The sequence below is a fragment of the Gavialis gangeticus genome, unplaced genomic scaffold, assembly GCF_001723915.1.
Source record: "Gavialis gangeticus isolate Ggan-Ray unplaced genomic scaffold, GavGan_comp1, whole genome shotgun sequence".
NCBI classification, from domain to species: Eukaryota; Metazoa; Chordata; order Crocodylia; family Gavialidae; genus Gavialis; species Gavialis gangeticus.
Window position 1 is genome coordinate 4,001,248 of NW_017728993.1, and position 17,649 is coordinate 4,018,896.

Sequence of the window (17,649 nt, forward strand, 5' to 3'; positions counted from 1 at the left end):
TTTGCTTTTGTTTTTTAAAACAGTCACTGCACAGAGCAGATCTGCACTTTCAGCAGATGTTTGCTACCCCAACAGTGGAAAGCAAAGACATAATTATTGATGAATTGCAAAGCTCTGTTGCATCAAAGGTATCCAGGTTGTAGCCATATGGATACCTGACACATGGAAGATATCAAAGTTTAGCTGATTTTTTAAATATAATATTAATAATTTTACAATGAGGAAGCCAGTTTGACCACCTGAAACCTAAGACCCTGCTCCTGCTTTTGTTCAAGGTAATTTGCATGATCACAGAGCCTTGTCATCACAGAGCTCAGAGACACCTTACCACATAAGAAATTTCTGCCCAAAAGGGAATTCCATCTTTTTACTCCTCTGTGAATTATGAAACACCATAACCAGAAGAAAATACACCCTGCTTACCACCAAACAACTTTGAGGTAGACAGACTATTCCAACTTCTCTGAGCCTAATCTGCTTACAAAAATGAACTGTTCCAAACACACCTTCGACTCTTCTTTGAAATATGAACTTCAACTCCCTTATGAAATATGAACTTTCATTTCTACCCAGGAGAACTTTTACAATCTTTTCTTCTATGCCTGAGGAAAGGCGCTTGTGCCCCAAAACTTGCAATTAAAGAATTTTTTTTTGCAAAAGTCTAGTTGGTCTAATAAAAGTTATCACCTCTACCATGAGTTCTGATTCCTGTAGCATCAACGGCATTCTGAACCTGTAAGTAAAATATTTATTTTTATCTTGCACAAGGTATGTACAATTATTTTTCAAGTTCTAATCATCATACAGTACTTGATCCATCTATGCCTATTAAGCCTGAAGAAAAAATAATGGTATTCCCATCCACTTTTGGAAAAGACTTTTGACACCCTCTCCTAAACTAGAGATATAAGAGATTTGGCTGAATTAACATATTTGTAAAATGTTAAATGTCATTAGAAATGGAGAAAGATCCTAGTCTTAATGTTTCAACTGAGTAAAGTCAAGCAGCTTCATCTTCCTGAGACTGCAAGAATCCTGAACTGTAACTCAGACTCAGTTCTTGCTCATTAAAATGGTAAATAATTCATTTTAAAATAAAAATGTATTTCCATCCCACACAAATCTAATTTTATCTTACTGATCATTATTGTAAATATTATTACTCATAATTACTGAGTCGAAAAAAGAATTTGTATGCATTAAGAATTATATTTAGGCCTCAGGCTATATTTAGAAAACCTCTCTCAGGGTTGTGCCTTAAAGGTCAATCCACCTAAATGAATGAATTCCAAACTATAAATGTCCTCTAATATTTTGGGGCTTTGATTCCAACTCAGCTCTTCACAATTTCAATGCCACTATCCCTATGTGTCCTTTGCCCGTTGAGAGCAATGCCTTTTCTTCACTTTTTATTTCTCTTTCAGTGTCCAGCATATCAAAATATATGAATGACTGTCTCGCATGTCTCATTTTATAAATAGCTGAAAAGTACTAGAAAATTCAATCTGTTTCAGAATTAAAGAGAAAGGGAGACAGATTAGGGCAAAGTGTGTATATAAATCATAACTGAATTGTTAAACGCATTCTACGAAAAAAACACACATCTCAACTTCCTTGATCTTTCCAAAGCATCAGAAACATTTGGGTCAGTCAACAAGAGTGAGATTTAGATCTAAATTTCTGGATTATAGTTCTACAGTTTTAGCTTCAGACAACATCTAATTATTTTTACTTCTATGAAGGAATACCAGAAAAATGCTACCTGACAAAGTAAATGTAGAAATATTTAAAATGATCAAAATATACAAATCAAATTGGTATAATGTTCAAGTTGAGCTGTATTCCAACCTTGCATGAAACACTACTTGTAGGTATTATTTGCATTAATTACAACATTTAAGTGAAGTCATAATTGTTTTCCCATTGCCTTCATATTTGATCCTAAAGAGTGCTATTAGAGACTATTTCTAAATTTCAGTGCATAATGCATAGTTTTTTCAAGGTCAGTAGCAACTATGTAACAAAGCTTTAATAACTAATATGATTTATACTTGGGGATATTTTCAGAATCATGAGGCTATGGACAGGCATTACATTTCTAGCAAAAAATATACTATTTTAGTGCTGCAAAAAGAAAGTGTACAGGCTTTCAAGAGGTTTTCATAGAAAAAACATAGCCTTTCCACAAAAAAAGATTAGTTCTTTACAATAGCAACTTATTGGCAGAGTGATTATTTCCAGTGCCACATGTAACACCTGTCCAGTTACATGGAATGCCACAGGGCATGCCTTTCTCCTCTAGCATCCCAGGAGGTTATGCTCCTCACTTTCTTCCCCACAGCTTCAGGAAGCTTGTCTGGAATCTCAAACTCTACAGACTGTCATGTGGTTGCATTGCTCAGCCTGGTCTTTCTTTATGCACAAGATAAAGGTCTTCCTGTCCAAGCAACCACCTCCCAGGCTATCTTACCTTGACAAAAAATATCTATTTCTGTTGCATCAGTATCTCTGGCCATTTGTAGATGACACTTGCTAGTGGGTTTAAAGTGGGTTAAATGCCTTTTGCACAGCCTTAATGGCATTGCTGTTTGCACATTCGGCAGTGTATTGCGCATTCATTCCAGCTACTGTAGCACATTCAGCAGCATAATGCACCATAAATGACTTTGGGATGCAGCAAATGACTTTGGGGCACTGCAAAGTAAAACACCTCTGAGGAGTTTTACTTTCCTACCCTACAGCTATGGAGGAAAGCACCAGACTCCGTGTGGCTCAGGGCCTGTGCAGGCAGACTATGCAGGCAGCCCAGCAGCAGCCTGGGAAGCCAGGCTCCACAGGAGGAAAAATAAATAAATAAATCGGTGAGCCTGATCTTTCCCACCCCCCAGAGCCTGTCTGCCTGCATGAGCTGCGCGGGGCCCTGGTGCTTCCCTCTGTGGCTGCAGTGCCCCCCAGGACCACCTTAGCCAGGTGCCTGCAGGCAAGTGCCACCTGGTGGGGGGGCACTGCTGCCACAGAGGGAAGCACCAGCCCCCCCTGCAGCTCAGGGACCACTCTGCCCACTGGTAGCTCGCTCTCCCCTTCCCGCTGCTGGAGAGGCAGGTAAGGATTGGGCTCTGACACAGGTGTACACAACACGGGGGTTTACTTAGCCCTAAATTGAAGTGGTGTTTTAAAAAAAACACCACTTCAGTTTAGACAGAATTAAACCCCCCTGTCATCTACAAATCCCCTCTGGTATTTGTAAGCCAGGCTGGATGAAAGGCATGAAGTAGGGGCCTGTTTCTGCCCAGTTTTGATCTGGGGACACTTTTGAGGCAAACACAGTAGCTGTTACACTGTAGAAACTGAAGGTACCAAAACAAATCAGGTCACTAGTCAAGAACTCAAGGGCTGAACTCATGTTTGGGTTCTTCCAAAGTTGGTTCTCAGCTGCTACAAATGGCAAATGCTATGGATGGGGAGAAGGGGAGACTTCTCAATGCCTCTCCTGAAGTCAATATCAGAGCGTGGCAGGGCAGCAGCATGACCAGGAGATGTGTGTGTGGGTACTTGGTGCAGAGATTGGTAGCTGCAATTCATAAAGGCCATGCCCCTGCAGGGAGTCCCTGCATGAAATGCGCTCCTGAAGTGAAGCCATCAGCAGAACCCTTTGCCCTCTGCAAATAACCTCTGGTTAGTTGACAAGGTAGGTAAATAATAGTGCCAGGACCCACCAAATGGCCAGGGAGATCTCATGCTACCATGGAGTTGCCTATCCTGAACTGGATGGTGAACTGGAGACTGGGTAGCCAGGGCTTTGGTCATATCCACAGGGCCATACATGAACCAGCCTGCAGAGAAGCTGAAAAATCTATCCAGAATTGGTGGCAGGTTTTGACTCTGTGCTGGCAAGAGTATGGCATATACTAGGCCTGCCTCACTGAACTTAAAGAAATTCCAGATCTTCTCTGCATTCATTTCCCAGAACCCCTCTTTCTAGATTACTTTACCAAATTGGTTTCCTTTGTTTGTCAAAAATTGTACTTTGGAAATAACAACAATATAAAACTTAAGTATAGATCTACTTTGTTTGTCTTCCAATTTATTTGAAAGTGAATCAACTCATGACTAAGGTTATCTTCCTCATTACTGTCCCAAACCAAGTCAAAATAGAGTCATCTGGACCAGAAGCCACAGTGGGTGGAGAGCAGGGATGCAGCAGGTTTGGAAGTAAAATTAACGAGTCTCTTGGCCAGTGTAAACTTTAAACAGATGTACAGTAGCTTTGCAATCCTAACATGATGAGGAATGGGGAGTCTTTGGTGGATATGGTACCCTAGGCAGCCAGCCAATTGGGGCTTTCCTTGGCATTTAGTGATCCTCAGGAACCTCCACAGACAAGGGCCCATGCAGAGCATGATGGGATCTCTATACACCAGCCCCTGGTCTATGGAATGCCTGTAATACAAATTGTCACCCTGCTCTGTGGTGCATGACTGGCCATTTCGTGGTGCATTTCTCACCAAGTGTTCATAGTGTTGCAAACTTCCTGGAAATTCTTACAACTGCAAATGAATGCCTGTTCATACCCTTAAATGCATGAACCCTGCTAATAATAATGGATATTTCCAGTCTTATCTGCCGTGCAGGAAACATTATGGATGGCCAAATTAGAAATGCTAAAAGTCGTAATGGATAATGCTCTATCCTGTCTAGCAGCTTCTGGCTGCTTCTGGTGTAAGAACTGAAGCCAGCAATGAAAGTTACTTTATCACAATTCCATTACCATTTAAAATATGGAAATGGACTTTGTGATTAAAGACAGTTAAAAGTATTGTTAGATGTTTATTAAAACCACCTCATCTTTAAGTTCTTCTAAAATGGGAATTGTAATCAATTTCTCAAAAAGTGCTTTATAAATGCTGTTGTCCTTTTCATTCTCTAGTACAACTTCAAGCATCAAATGTGAGGTTCATAAATGTGAGAGGGACAGATGTGAACATTTTCATACTGCTCTGCCTGAAGACAGATGCATGTTTCTGTAATATACAAGAGAGGCAAGGATTTCTTAAGGTGTTATCTTTTATTGGACCAATTGTATAGTTTGGATAGAGTTAAACAAGCTTTCAAATGCAAGGCATTCTTCATCAGGTCTGTCAGACCTGACAAAGAATGTGTTGCATTGAAAAGCTGATCTATTTCCATCCCAACTATGCAGTTGATGCAATAAAAAATATCCTAAGACATTGTTGCCTCCTGCATAATTCCTGGATTATCATAGCTAGAACATTATTATAGCACTATCTGTAATATAGAGTAATTAATGTTTTAGGAAGGAATGTTCAAGGGTCTCTCTAACTTCTCAGATAAATACTGCAGCACTGAACCAAATTAACATGTCCTTTTGGAAGCACTGGCTTAATATCTTTCATACCAGGCTTATGAATCTTCACATAGCATTTATATAATAATTTCTATCATTTTTAAATGTAGAAAAGTTAATACGGTAATGCAATCAATATGAGACTATTTACACAATGTCATTGCAGGGCAAAATTTATAGGGCAAATCCTGCAGTCTCTGGAAGTCTGTGTCACTTGGATTTTTATGGATGCAAGGACTGTAGAACTTGTTCTTACATTATTAGATTTACTTCATTGAGTTCTCTATTACAACATTTGCCTTGATGCTTACACTTCCCAAGTAATTTCCCCCTCCCTTTTTTCCTACTTTTTTCCATTCCTCCATATTCACATAATCTAAGATCCCTGCCCAGTCTCTGCAATCAACAAATAGACTACTCCAACTGATCACCAGGCATTTTGGATGTGCTTATCACAGTATTGCTCACATTCTCAGCCCTCTGTCTTTCCAGAAATGACATTCTTCTTAAATCTCAAAACCCCCTAATATTTTCCCTCTTCTTTCCTTTATCTATTCAGCAACTCTTCTATGACCAGCATAACTTTCCACATCTATAACTCTTTAAACACCATACTCCCCTACCCATTGTCCTTAAACTTCTCTTTTTCCTGTTATAAAGTTGCTTCATTTCCAATACACTTTGCAAATTACCTGGTCAGTGCTTACAGATGCTCTATGAGGTAAAATTAAGTGAGGTTTTACATATTTGCCAAAATTGGTGTGAGTAGCCAACACATCCAAGAGGATACCATTGTAATGCCTTCAACTTGTTAACTTCAGGTGAAACAAGCCAGGATTAGAAATGCTGTACTGTAGACACAGGGCAAAGAAAAGGGTCTTGTTTTATTATGGTCCCTAAAAATGCATTTTGTAACCTCCCTGGACATCCCATTGCTGACCTCAGAGTAGTTGTTCTTAAACAACAAAAACATAAAAACTTCTGAATGAAAAATTGTGGAACAAGAAATCATTCACAGAATGGGCGCTAAGCAGAGACTCTAGATTCTTACCCATTATGCTGGATGAGATTTTATAACCCTTATGTCCCTCAGTAGGTTAACTACATTGTTTATCCCTTTTGATCTCTTCAACTCTAGATATAGACAGAAGAGCAGCTCCCCACTGTAACTCATAATACTTTGCAGGAAGCGCTATTTATTACAATTCCCCAAATTGAAGTGAAGTTCGCTGTTGGGTCTGGAGGGTTGGGGAATCCAGCTGCTGGCTGTGAGCCAGCAGTCAGTCTCCCCTAGCAATGTCCCTCCTTCCCCACCCCTCCCTCCAAGCACTGGTGCTGTTTTCAGAATAGGAAAGGAGAGAGGGAGTGGAGGGAGCTCAATTTAGGGATTCCCCAGCTAGTGCTAGAGGTTGGGATGGGTGGACTGGAGCCCCTCAACTTAAGGGAGCTCCAATCTACCCATCCCACCCTCAAATGTCAGCTGGAAAAAACCCATACCAAACTCCTTCCACCTCCTCTGCACCTTTCAACCCACTTTTGCCTCTTTTAGCAATGCCCTATCCTTTCCCTGTCCTTTGTACTCAAAAGACTTTGCTCCTTTCTATTTAGTACTCCTCCCTATGAAAACGCATGCCTCTCTGAAGAAGTTAGCCTATAAGGTGTCATCCTGCCCTGACTCTTAGCTGTCTTAAAAATCTCTCTCTGATGTATCTAAATTGCTGTAAACTTACCTAACTGTCCAAGTTTAAACTCTTACTGTAACCATGTTTAAGCAGTATAGTTTAATTCACAATCCAGTAGTTAGATATGCTGGTGCAAGCTTTCAACACTGTAAACACTTAACATCTAAGGACGGCCTTATTAAGATGAGTATGTACATTAAAACCAGTGGAACTGAGAGTAATACAAACTATCCCAATATCAAGTGTTTGCAAAATTGACCTTACAGCTTTTCAACAAAGACAGCATTTAATATTCTATCCTTTTGCCAATGGCCCTTTTAAAAATGGAAGCTTCTTCCATAGAGGCCATGAAAAATATTCAATACTTATGCAGATTAACAGCCCCTTCAACAGTCAGATACAGGGTGTGAATTAAGAGGGGAACTGGGGCAGGGGGGGCAAAGTCCCCCCCATAAGAGATGAGAGCTCCCCTGTAAGATCTGAAAATCATATCCTTGGGGGGGGTCTCCAATTGAATTACTCCTTTACTTTGGTGGACTAGTTAATCAATGAACCGGTTTAATTTTTTTGCAGACCCCACCCCAGGAGTCAAAGTGTAATTCAACCCATGGTCAGATAGAAGCTATTAGAACTGAACACTGGCACAGTGAAAGTACCTTTCATTATTATAAAAATCCCCTGAGCATCTTTCATTCTTCAGTATCATACAATGGCTTTTATTTCCCAAGAGACTAGCATTCCAAGAACACATTTAGTTACACTTGCAAGTAATATTATGACCTTGTTTGCAATTTTTCAGTAATATTCTACATGTACATACATTATTTAGTACACGGCCTTCACATGAGAAAACAGAAAAACTAGATTTCCACATTACCACTTAATACTTGAGATTATATTACTTTTTTTTTTAAAACAGAGGGATTTCCCTTGATTTTTAATATTCACTGTTTAAAGTATTACAAAACATCAATTTTATGCACCTGTGCTTGTGTTCAAAAAATGTTCCAGGGGAGTGGTCATATCATTAAAAAAAAGATCTGGTAGTTTGGCATTAGCAACTGAATAGTAAACTTTTATATATTTTTTAAATTTATGTTTCAATATTGAAACTCTTCTAAATAAGATAATAACATACGTCTTTAAAGGCACTGACAATAACAGAGTCAAGATTTTTTTCCTAATTAAAAATTATACAAAATAAAACCCATGTTTATTACAAATTATTTTTCTTGTAAAAAGACTTCATGAAGCTTTAATTTGTTTTCTACTACTTTAACTTCATTATAACATTTCTGGAAAATGTAGCTAGAAATATAATTTTTAAGCAACATTTTGAATAGTCTATAAGCACAGTTAAGTAAGTAGCTTGAAAAATTATAGCATTTTTACAGAAGTGACATGATGTAATTTGTCATTTCATTGTACTTACTGCAATAATATTGTTACCCTGTGGTATTTACAAGTTTTTTTATATATTGATTATATTTCCCTTAAGAAGAATTAAGCAAATATCTAACGTGGTTTCACTACATTGAAGTTGGCATTAAAAAGATGGGTTCACACCTAATCCTCAATTTCATATCCATTGCTCAGATGATGTCATGTACAATTATTGTGCTTTAAACTAGTAGCCATACACAGATTAAAGATAGTATTTTTCCATTCATACATATAAGATTTACGTAAGAGGACCTAACCTTGAGCTACTGAAGTCAATAAGAGTTTTGCAACTGACTGATAGATGCAGGATCAGTAACATCACTTCTGTGCATATTAGTGGAGAAACAGATTTCAGTAAAACTGAAACTCTGTGAAAACTTAATTACTTACTCAGACCCTCTTTTTTAACAATTGATGAAATATCAGCAATTACTACACTGGTATCAGCAGTATTCACATTTCATAAATATGTATGATTCAAGTGGCAATGATATAAATATAGATTTCAATTATATAAATATAGATTTTTTCCACAGTCATAAGTAATTGCTTATGTAGGTATCTCTTCATACTTATAATGTTAATTTTGATGGTCTTCCTTAGATTGTAAGTAGTTATTGAAGTGAAAACATTTTAACAAACAAAAAAGCAGATGCAGATTTACATTCTATGCAAAATACACAACATAAGTTTCTATATGAATTATAGTAATAAAAGCACTTTGAAAATGGCTTTACTGGCAAAATCCTGGTCCTGTGCTATTCCCATAGATTAAAAAAAAGATGATTATGCCAAAAATTATTTGGCCCCTAAAGAACACTAACTTCTCAGCAGATTCAAGTTTTCACCCTCAAAAGCATATCTTTTTGAAAACAACGAGATCTATAAATATAGTAAAATTATGAATAAGAATAATCAGTGACAGCTCACATTTACTCAATAATAAATACAATTAACTGCCATGCAACTAATGCATACCTGCTATATGTTAGTATTTGATATCATTAGAACGTAGGAAATTAGTTTACTGTTACACACTGTTCTCCTGTCTGGCATGACACTAATGAAATTTTTATGTTAGCTTATGATTGATGGGGGCTATTATTGCTTGGGGAAATGAAAAGCAACTAAAAGCAAAAAAGCAGGAATGCTGCCTTTCTTGCTAGAACTCCATTGTATTACTTTGAAATAGTACAGGAGTTTTTTCCTACCTCCTTTGCACAAAAATCACTTTGATATCAAATTTGTCAATGATGCTCCCATTCCTTTAGCTCCAAGAATTTTAACTTCCTGTGTAAGTTCATAATTCTTTCATGAAACAGTTTGGAATGACTGTAACTTTGCTGTAGAATTAATTACTCAAACAGCTTTAGGATTTCCTCTATTGCAGAACAGATAACTAGAACTAATTGATGTTTTATTATGTATATCATAAACACTTAACACAGACCAATTTATTAATATTCCAACCAATAAACTACAATATCAGCTCTAAATGAGTCCAAAAACATTTCTACAGTAAAATATAGTATATGTAAGGTATTAAGCCAAGCATGGTATGTGTAAATTAATGTGTTGTTATATTATTGAATATATATATGATTTGGATTTCACAGATAAACCAATATGTTTAATTAAAAATGATTCATCCCAGATGAAAAACACTGTTATATACCCATACATGTACCTAACACAAAAAGTGATACTATGATACCCATTTTAATTTTAGGTAGATCTTCTCCTTAGGAATTTGTATTCTCCAATACCAATCAAAGAGGATGAAATTCATGGCATCAGAGACAATGAATACATGACTGAAGTTATTGATTTGTCTCTGACAAATTTAAAGAACTCCCCAAATTCACATACTTGGTTTTTTTGTCATTCTCCTTAGATATTAGTATCATATAGGCCCCAATAGTCCTCTAATTCAGTGCTATTAAAATATTATTTCTTAGGTGTACACAATCTACAAGGCATGAGAGTTGCTTTGGTTGCATGGCAATTAGCAAAATTAATATGCAAAATGGCCAAGTGTGCAACATGTTGCTCAGCTTTAGCAAACCACATAACTGAGGAATGGTTCAATATGGAAAAAGGTATTTCCCCCTTTAATCATATAGGAAAACTATGCAACATTTAACAGAGAGCAAACAATTTGCACAATATTCAGCAATAAAGAGGCAGCTTCCATCAGCATGTAGTATACCAAAACTGTCTGCTTTCATAGTATAGTGTGGGAGAACTACCTCAACACAGTCTACTCGTGCTGATGCTCCTGATGCTGCCATTTCTGGTGCCCGAATAGCTGCTGACTCCACATCCTCTGCTGTTCGTGCCAGTGTACACTCTCAGGCGATGGGGCAAGGGGCACACTCAGGATCTTCACATGCTAAGATGAGAAAAATCAATTTCAATGCCCAAAAGATGGAACTGCTGGTGCAGAAGGTGACTAAACACTACCAGCTGATCTATGGCACTGGAGTCTTGAGAGATCTAATCTAATGCAAATAAAGGGGTTTAAAAACAAGATTTTGTTTTTCCTTGAGTACCACAGGAGGCAAAAATTTCTACATACAGCAAATGAGACTTATTCTTTTTTGTATCAGAAAGACCAAAAATGTGTGACTACTTGATGTCAAGGAGAAAAAAGTGTGTGTATGTAATATGGCAGAATTTCAAGAACACATTGCCCTACTATGCAGTATATGTAGTGGTAAATCATTAACTGTTAATTGTAGAGATAGACCAGAGCTCTAAAACTAAGATCTTAGTATGGATCCATATGTTAAACCCTCCTTTATTTAGGAACCATCAAACTTGATATTTTTCCATTAATCCATTACATAGGAGGCCCAAAGTGCATAATTTTGACCTGTTTGCTATTGAATTTCTTCCTCTACAGCTTCCAAATTTGTTATGGATGGAAATTGGATGTGGAATTTCAGTTCAAGTTAATCTCTGTTTGAATGGTTATACAAGCAGAGCATGGAATAAATCTTCATTATAGTACTCAAAGTTTTCTAATATACATATTATTTCTCTCCACCTTCTTTACCGTTTTATAAAATCTCCCTTTTTTCTTCTTTACTTTACACATTCCTTTCTGGACTTCCTCCTACATAATGTGTATTCATGGCAAAAAATCAAGGTTGGAAAATACATTGCAAACTACTGTTTCTCCTCTAAATTCCATAAAAAGCAGCCTTACTTCAAGCACAAGCCTTTGTAGACAGAGCCTCATGACTATCTACTTAGATACACACTCTGACAATTTGTTCATCACCGTCTACAAATATCCTATGCAGCAGAGCAGTGGCTACTCTCTATCAGATACTATACTGAACAGTAATAGATATAATTTTTAAATACCATCTCAGGGTCCATATACTTTACTTAGTCTACAAGGTGAAAATCCACCCTGGCTTCTAACAGACAGCCTCCCAAGTATACATATTAAAAAGCTAACCCTTTCATTTACAAACATTTCTGCATAGGCTAACTCCTTATTTTTGAGCCTTGGGTCAGCAACTAGCAAAAAATATGAGATCACAGACCAGAATAGATCAGATCCATTGTGGAAAGAAGTGGTGTGCTCTCCCAGCAATATTCTCCTGTGTACCTAACTGTTTTGTGGAAACAGTAACGTAGGGTTGAAAACTGCTTCAGTGAATACAATACAAGAATGTGCAACTGGCATTATCTTTTAACAGTTCTTATAAAGGGTAAGATTAGGCCAAGAGTGGGAAACAGAATTGTTACTCTTTAAAAAAACCACAAAACTTTATTTTTGTAAGATTATGCAGTCATGAGTAAAAATGTCAAGATAAAATTAATTTTAAAAAAATCTCATCAAGTCATACAAAATAAAGCAATGAAACAAATTAATATATGTAACTTGACCCTGAAATTAAAACAGAATGTAATAAATCATGGTTATGGGTTCCGCTTATAAAACAAAAATCTATCTTTTCTGCAGCAGCCAGTTAATACAGTTTGTGCACCTGAACTCAATTACATGATGCAACTGAAAATGAGAAAAGGTAGTACAATTGTATTGACAGATTCTTATGGAATGCAATTTTTCATCAGGAACCATCCTGAATCAATTAATCATGGTATAAGTCATGTTTAATTATCCAACTCTGCCACATTCAGAAGTCACCAATCATATGCTTCAGTTAATAAATATTACCTATTAAGTTTACAACTGTTGAACTACTGCATTTTAACTTACATTAAATAAATAAACCTTACATCTTTCTGAATTAGTGACGAATTGAAAATTGGAAGGGCTTAAATAGCAAAACATAAACACATTTGGTTTGATATAATTGTACACCCTGAACAAATCTTGAGGTCTGGTTTTACCTGCTCTGCATTGCTGGGCAGGTTCTAGTTCCCTGAAAGTTTCCCCTGTACTGGGGAAATATTGGGTGGCAGAGAGCCACAATAATGGCTTTGTTTTCTTCCATCCTAGGGCTACATGTAGGAAGCATGTGCAAGGAAGAGGACACAATCAGAGCACCAGATGTGCTGATGGTCTCTAGTTGCCCAACTGGCTCAATGGGGCAATGGACACTAAGGAAGAGTAAGTAAAGTATGAGGATAGTTAACAGCTCTTTAGTCCTCTCATCCTCTGATCCTGTGCCAAGCATAGCTTGACAGACTCAGTTGATAGGGCCCATAATATAAACATTAGAGTTTGGCTAATAAATGCTATTTATCTGAAGTGAACTCCATCACTGCTTTATACATTTATTCAAAATATTTTAGGAAAATATTAATATACAAGTGCATGACAGGGAAAATTGACATTTTAAACAGTGCCTGACTGAAAACTTGAACATAAATATTATATTACCAGTGTAGTGTTATGAATTTCTGAATATCTATATGGTAATGTTATATTGCTTGGTTATATTTGGTGTCATTAACAACAAAATGATATAGAATACAATCATTTTACTATTCATTTAAATTATGGTTTTCTTCCTCAGTATATCCTAAATTCCTTTACTCTTATATGCTGGATGGTCAATAAGGCTATGTCAAAAAGCCCAAGGTTGACTTGATTTAATCTTCACAGGTGAGTGTAAGCTGCATAGATTGAACCGATAAACAGATGAACAGACATTCACTTTTGATTCCAGAAATGTAGTCACATGCCTGCAGTGGCTCAGGCCAGAAACTAGGGGCAGTAGAGCACACCTCCCTGCTCAGACAGCTTGGGCCAAAACTAGCTCGCCCACCCTGTAGAGGGTAGGTTTGCAGGGGAGATGCAAAGTATCCTGGTATGCTGGGGGACTATGCGTTAACTTGAATCTGGAGAGGATCTGGGACAGAAGTTCAATAAACCGATTACTTTTAATGTAAGGAAGACCATCCTAGATCATGTCCGACTGAAAATAAACATGTAGCTCATTTTATTAGCAAGTTTATATTGATTACTTTAAAAAAATCTGGAGTAATAATGTATTCTAACTTGCTACAATGAGCTGAACTAACCTATAATCCATTTCCCAGAAGAAGAATATGTTTTTCTGGACCTCTAATTCTATTTCTTTCCTGCAAACTTGATTTATTTGACAAGTTCAACTAATATTCATGACTGTGTTTTTTAAACATATCAAAACCAAGGTATTAAAGCACACATAATAATAGGCATCCATATATTGCTTCAGTGAAGTTCAAGATTAATATCTCTTGAGGTAAATATGGATATTGGATGCAAGTCAGTCATTGGGACAAGCAACCCCCAAATTCACTGAAACAGGGAGTCTAACCTCAATCTGCATTTGGCAAATGCAACTCTACTGAAATTGGTGAAGTTACAGCTTTTACACTGGGGGTTGTGTTTGTCCAAACAAGATAACATCTCCACAGAGCAGGATCAGCTGTACTGTGATATGTTGTGACACAGTTGATTGCACTATGTGGATGTCTACAGACTTCACTGGTTGCTGTGCCCCACTTGGGGTGCAGCTGCAAAAGGAAAGAACCCCCGCTTGGAAATGCTCTCCCCCGGGGGATTTCCCCAGCATGTGTCTGCAAGGGCAGAGAGGGGAAACTCCCCATGCCCTGCACTGCTCCCAGGAATGCATGTTTGAGGCTGGGGCCAGGGCTGGAACCTAGGCACATTGCTGGCAGCAGCTCATGGCAGAGGCTGAAAACGCACAGGGCACAGGCTGCAAATGCGAAGGGCAGACCAATGGGAGTTTTGTCCTGTTGGGATTCGCTCCCCCCTCATGACTGCAGACATGCACCAGGGAATTTCTCTAAAGAGGGATTTCCCCAGCATGTGTACCACTGCTGCACCCTGACTTCCCTCACTTACCCAGATGTGTCTCTGGAGATCCCTGGAATGCATCCGGCCAAGCAGGGAAAGCAAGGCAGGCTTGCGGGGCCTGATCCTGCCTGGGAATTCCCAGGGTATGCAGAACCAGGTCCTTCAGGCCTGCAGAGCCCCTGCCTTGGGTGGCTGGAGAGAACAGGCAGCTTCAGGCTGCCTGTGTTTTTCTACCATAACCAAACAGACGAGGGCTGCAATACAGTATGTTCTGTCACAGCCACCAATTTGAACATTTATGGCACAACAAAGGGTGGGAATGTCTGTTTGTTTTCACTTTGTACCATAAACCTTTTGGTGACATCTGTTTCCATCCATAAGGGTTGTTTGACTTCCCCAGGATAAGTGGATGACCCAGGATCAGAAAGCATAGCTTTGTTCTTACCCCTAGATATACTTTCTCCCTTTGGACAAAAAAATAGCATCACTCATACTACACACACTCACTATATATTGGCTGAACTTGTCAGTTAGCAATGATTACGTAACCAAGCTCTGGACAGCATCTGAATACCAGCTTACCAAAACAGAGCAAAATTTTTTTTCCATACATTGCAATAAATTTCACAGTGGGTTATACCAATTCTGTTTAGCAGATGAAGAATTTGTATAGTGTTTATACATTGTAACACTGTAGTACAATCTTACAAATAAAAAGTAAACATTACAATACTGCCTGGCATTATTCGGCTTTTGTAATTTTAACCAAGTTTTATATTTGCAATGGCAAAAATATTAGAACTGTTTCTCCAGTGTCCTGTTCTTTGTGCAGATATTTATACTTAGGCTTTTCTATTTTGGCAGGTTTTTTACATCCACTTTGTACCCTTTAAATGACTGCACAAAGAGCAGAGTAATGGAGTATCAGGCATTTGGTTTTTGTCTTATTAGCAGTTGCCTGCCAATAACAAGCCTGTGCTTTAGCAGTGTACAGCTATAATCCACTCTATTGTCTCTAATGTAGGTATGTGCTTTATAACCTAATGTGTTAGTTTTGCATGGACAGAATCAGTAAAAAAGTCTGTGAGACTTGTTTTTAAAATGCAAGATTAAGAGCTTTGCAGCCATCAGTGTGAGTTTTCCCCACTTACTTCACTGGGAAATAGGAACAAGGTCCAAATTAACCACTAAATTATTAACCAAGATAAGAGAGTTCAAAGTGTTAGTACTCAAAACCTAGCGGCTAGTGGCTAGCAAAACAGAAACATCTTGGAAAAGCAAAGCCAAAGTACTCTACTTTCACTAGCTAGCTGCCTTATAGAAAAGATAAAACCCTTTTGGATCCCTATTTGTCTTTTACTATGCTCCAATGACAACCAGAAGTCATGTGAAAATCCAGGAGAATATCCATAGCTAAAGTTAGAGACGCATCTTGGAAACGGTGATGGCACAGAATAAAATGAAAAACTTTTTGATACTGGGGGATCATGTACATACTGGCTTTATGCAGGCAAGAGTACTATATATCAGTCATATCTGCGTGAAACACAAAACGTATGTTTGCAATCTGCATGATGTTTAAATGAATGTCAAATAAAACTCAAGAGAACCATAATTCCTTACCAGGCTACAACAATTCTGCCTCTAAAGAAACAGTTGTTGAAGAGAAAAGTGTTCTCTGGCAAAAATGAAGGTGTGATTGTTGCGTGTACTAGCATAAATGTGCTAGCTTAATCTACAGTAACTACAACAGGTACCAATAGCATGAGCTTTAGTGTGTTACCAACTGGAACACACATCCCAGAGACCCTGGGTTTAGAGTCTATTTTTTAGCACAAGCTAAAGCCTATGACACTGAATCTTCAATGTTATTGATGCCTGTAATAGAATATGCTAGCATAGATATGGTAGTTGATGCTTCAATCATACCTTCACTTTCATGTATAGACATAGCTTTAGAGACATCAATGTGTATTACAAAAAAGGGACCTGAGGAAGGTGTGTTTTATAACACTTGTCAGGGATTTCAGGGAAAGCATGGTTTTTGATACTGCCTCAGAATTAGCAAAGGGATGTTACATTTGGAATCGCATGGGGGGTGGCATTACAAACCGAACAGAAGAAAGGTAGAAAAGTGTTTTATAACACTTGTTGATGCCCAACAGCTAGCTCTCCCAACTATGCAGTTGGTCCAGTAAAAGGTATTTAAAAAAAATCCTTCTCCCTACAATATTATACAGAACAAACACGTAACAGCTATGTATTTTCTACACCAGACGATAAAGCTAACCTATTCAACGACTTCTTTCCCTCCATTTTCCTGAGCAGGCACCGGATCAGCCCCCCCACCAGGACCCCCTCAGGCCCCAGGGAAGGCGCACCTAGGCCAAGGGTCAGTGAGGATCTAGTCAGGGAACTTCTGAAGGGACTGGATGTATTTAAATCAGCTGGTCCGGATGATCTCCACCCCAGAGTGCTGAGGGAATTAGCTGAGGTCATTGTGGGACCCCTGGCATGGCTTTACGAGCACTCGTGGTGCTCTGGTGTGGTGCCAGAGGACTGGAAGAGGGCCAACGTGGTTCCCATCTTCAAAAAAGGGAGGAAGGAGGACCCAGGAAACTATAAGACAGCTAGTCTGACCTCGATCCTGGGTAAGCTTTTTGAGAGAATTATCCTGGCACACGTCCACGAGGGGCCAGTGGGGGAGGTTATGCTTAGGGGCAACCAACACAAGTTTATTAGAGGCAAGTCCTGTCAGACTAACCTGGTGGCCTTCTATGACCAGGTCACCAAATCCTTAGATGCAGAGGTAGCAGTGGACATAGTCTTTCTGGACTTTAGAAAGGCCTTCAAAACTGTCTCTCACCCCA

General features: G+C 38.3%; 1 protein-coding gene across 3 annotated transcripts in view; it reads right to left on the reverse strand.

Moving 5' to 3' along the window:
• LRRC7 (leucine rich repeat containing 7) overlaps positions 1-17,649 on the reverse strand; it is a 290,296-nt gene that overhangs the window by 156,167 nt on the left and 116,480 nt on the right. The window lies entirely within an intron of this gene.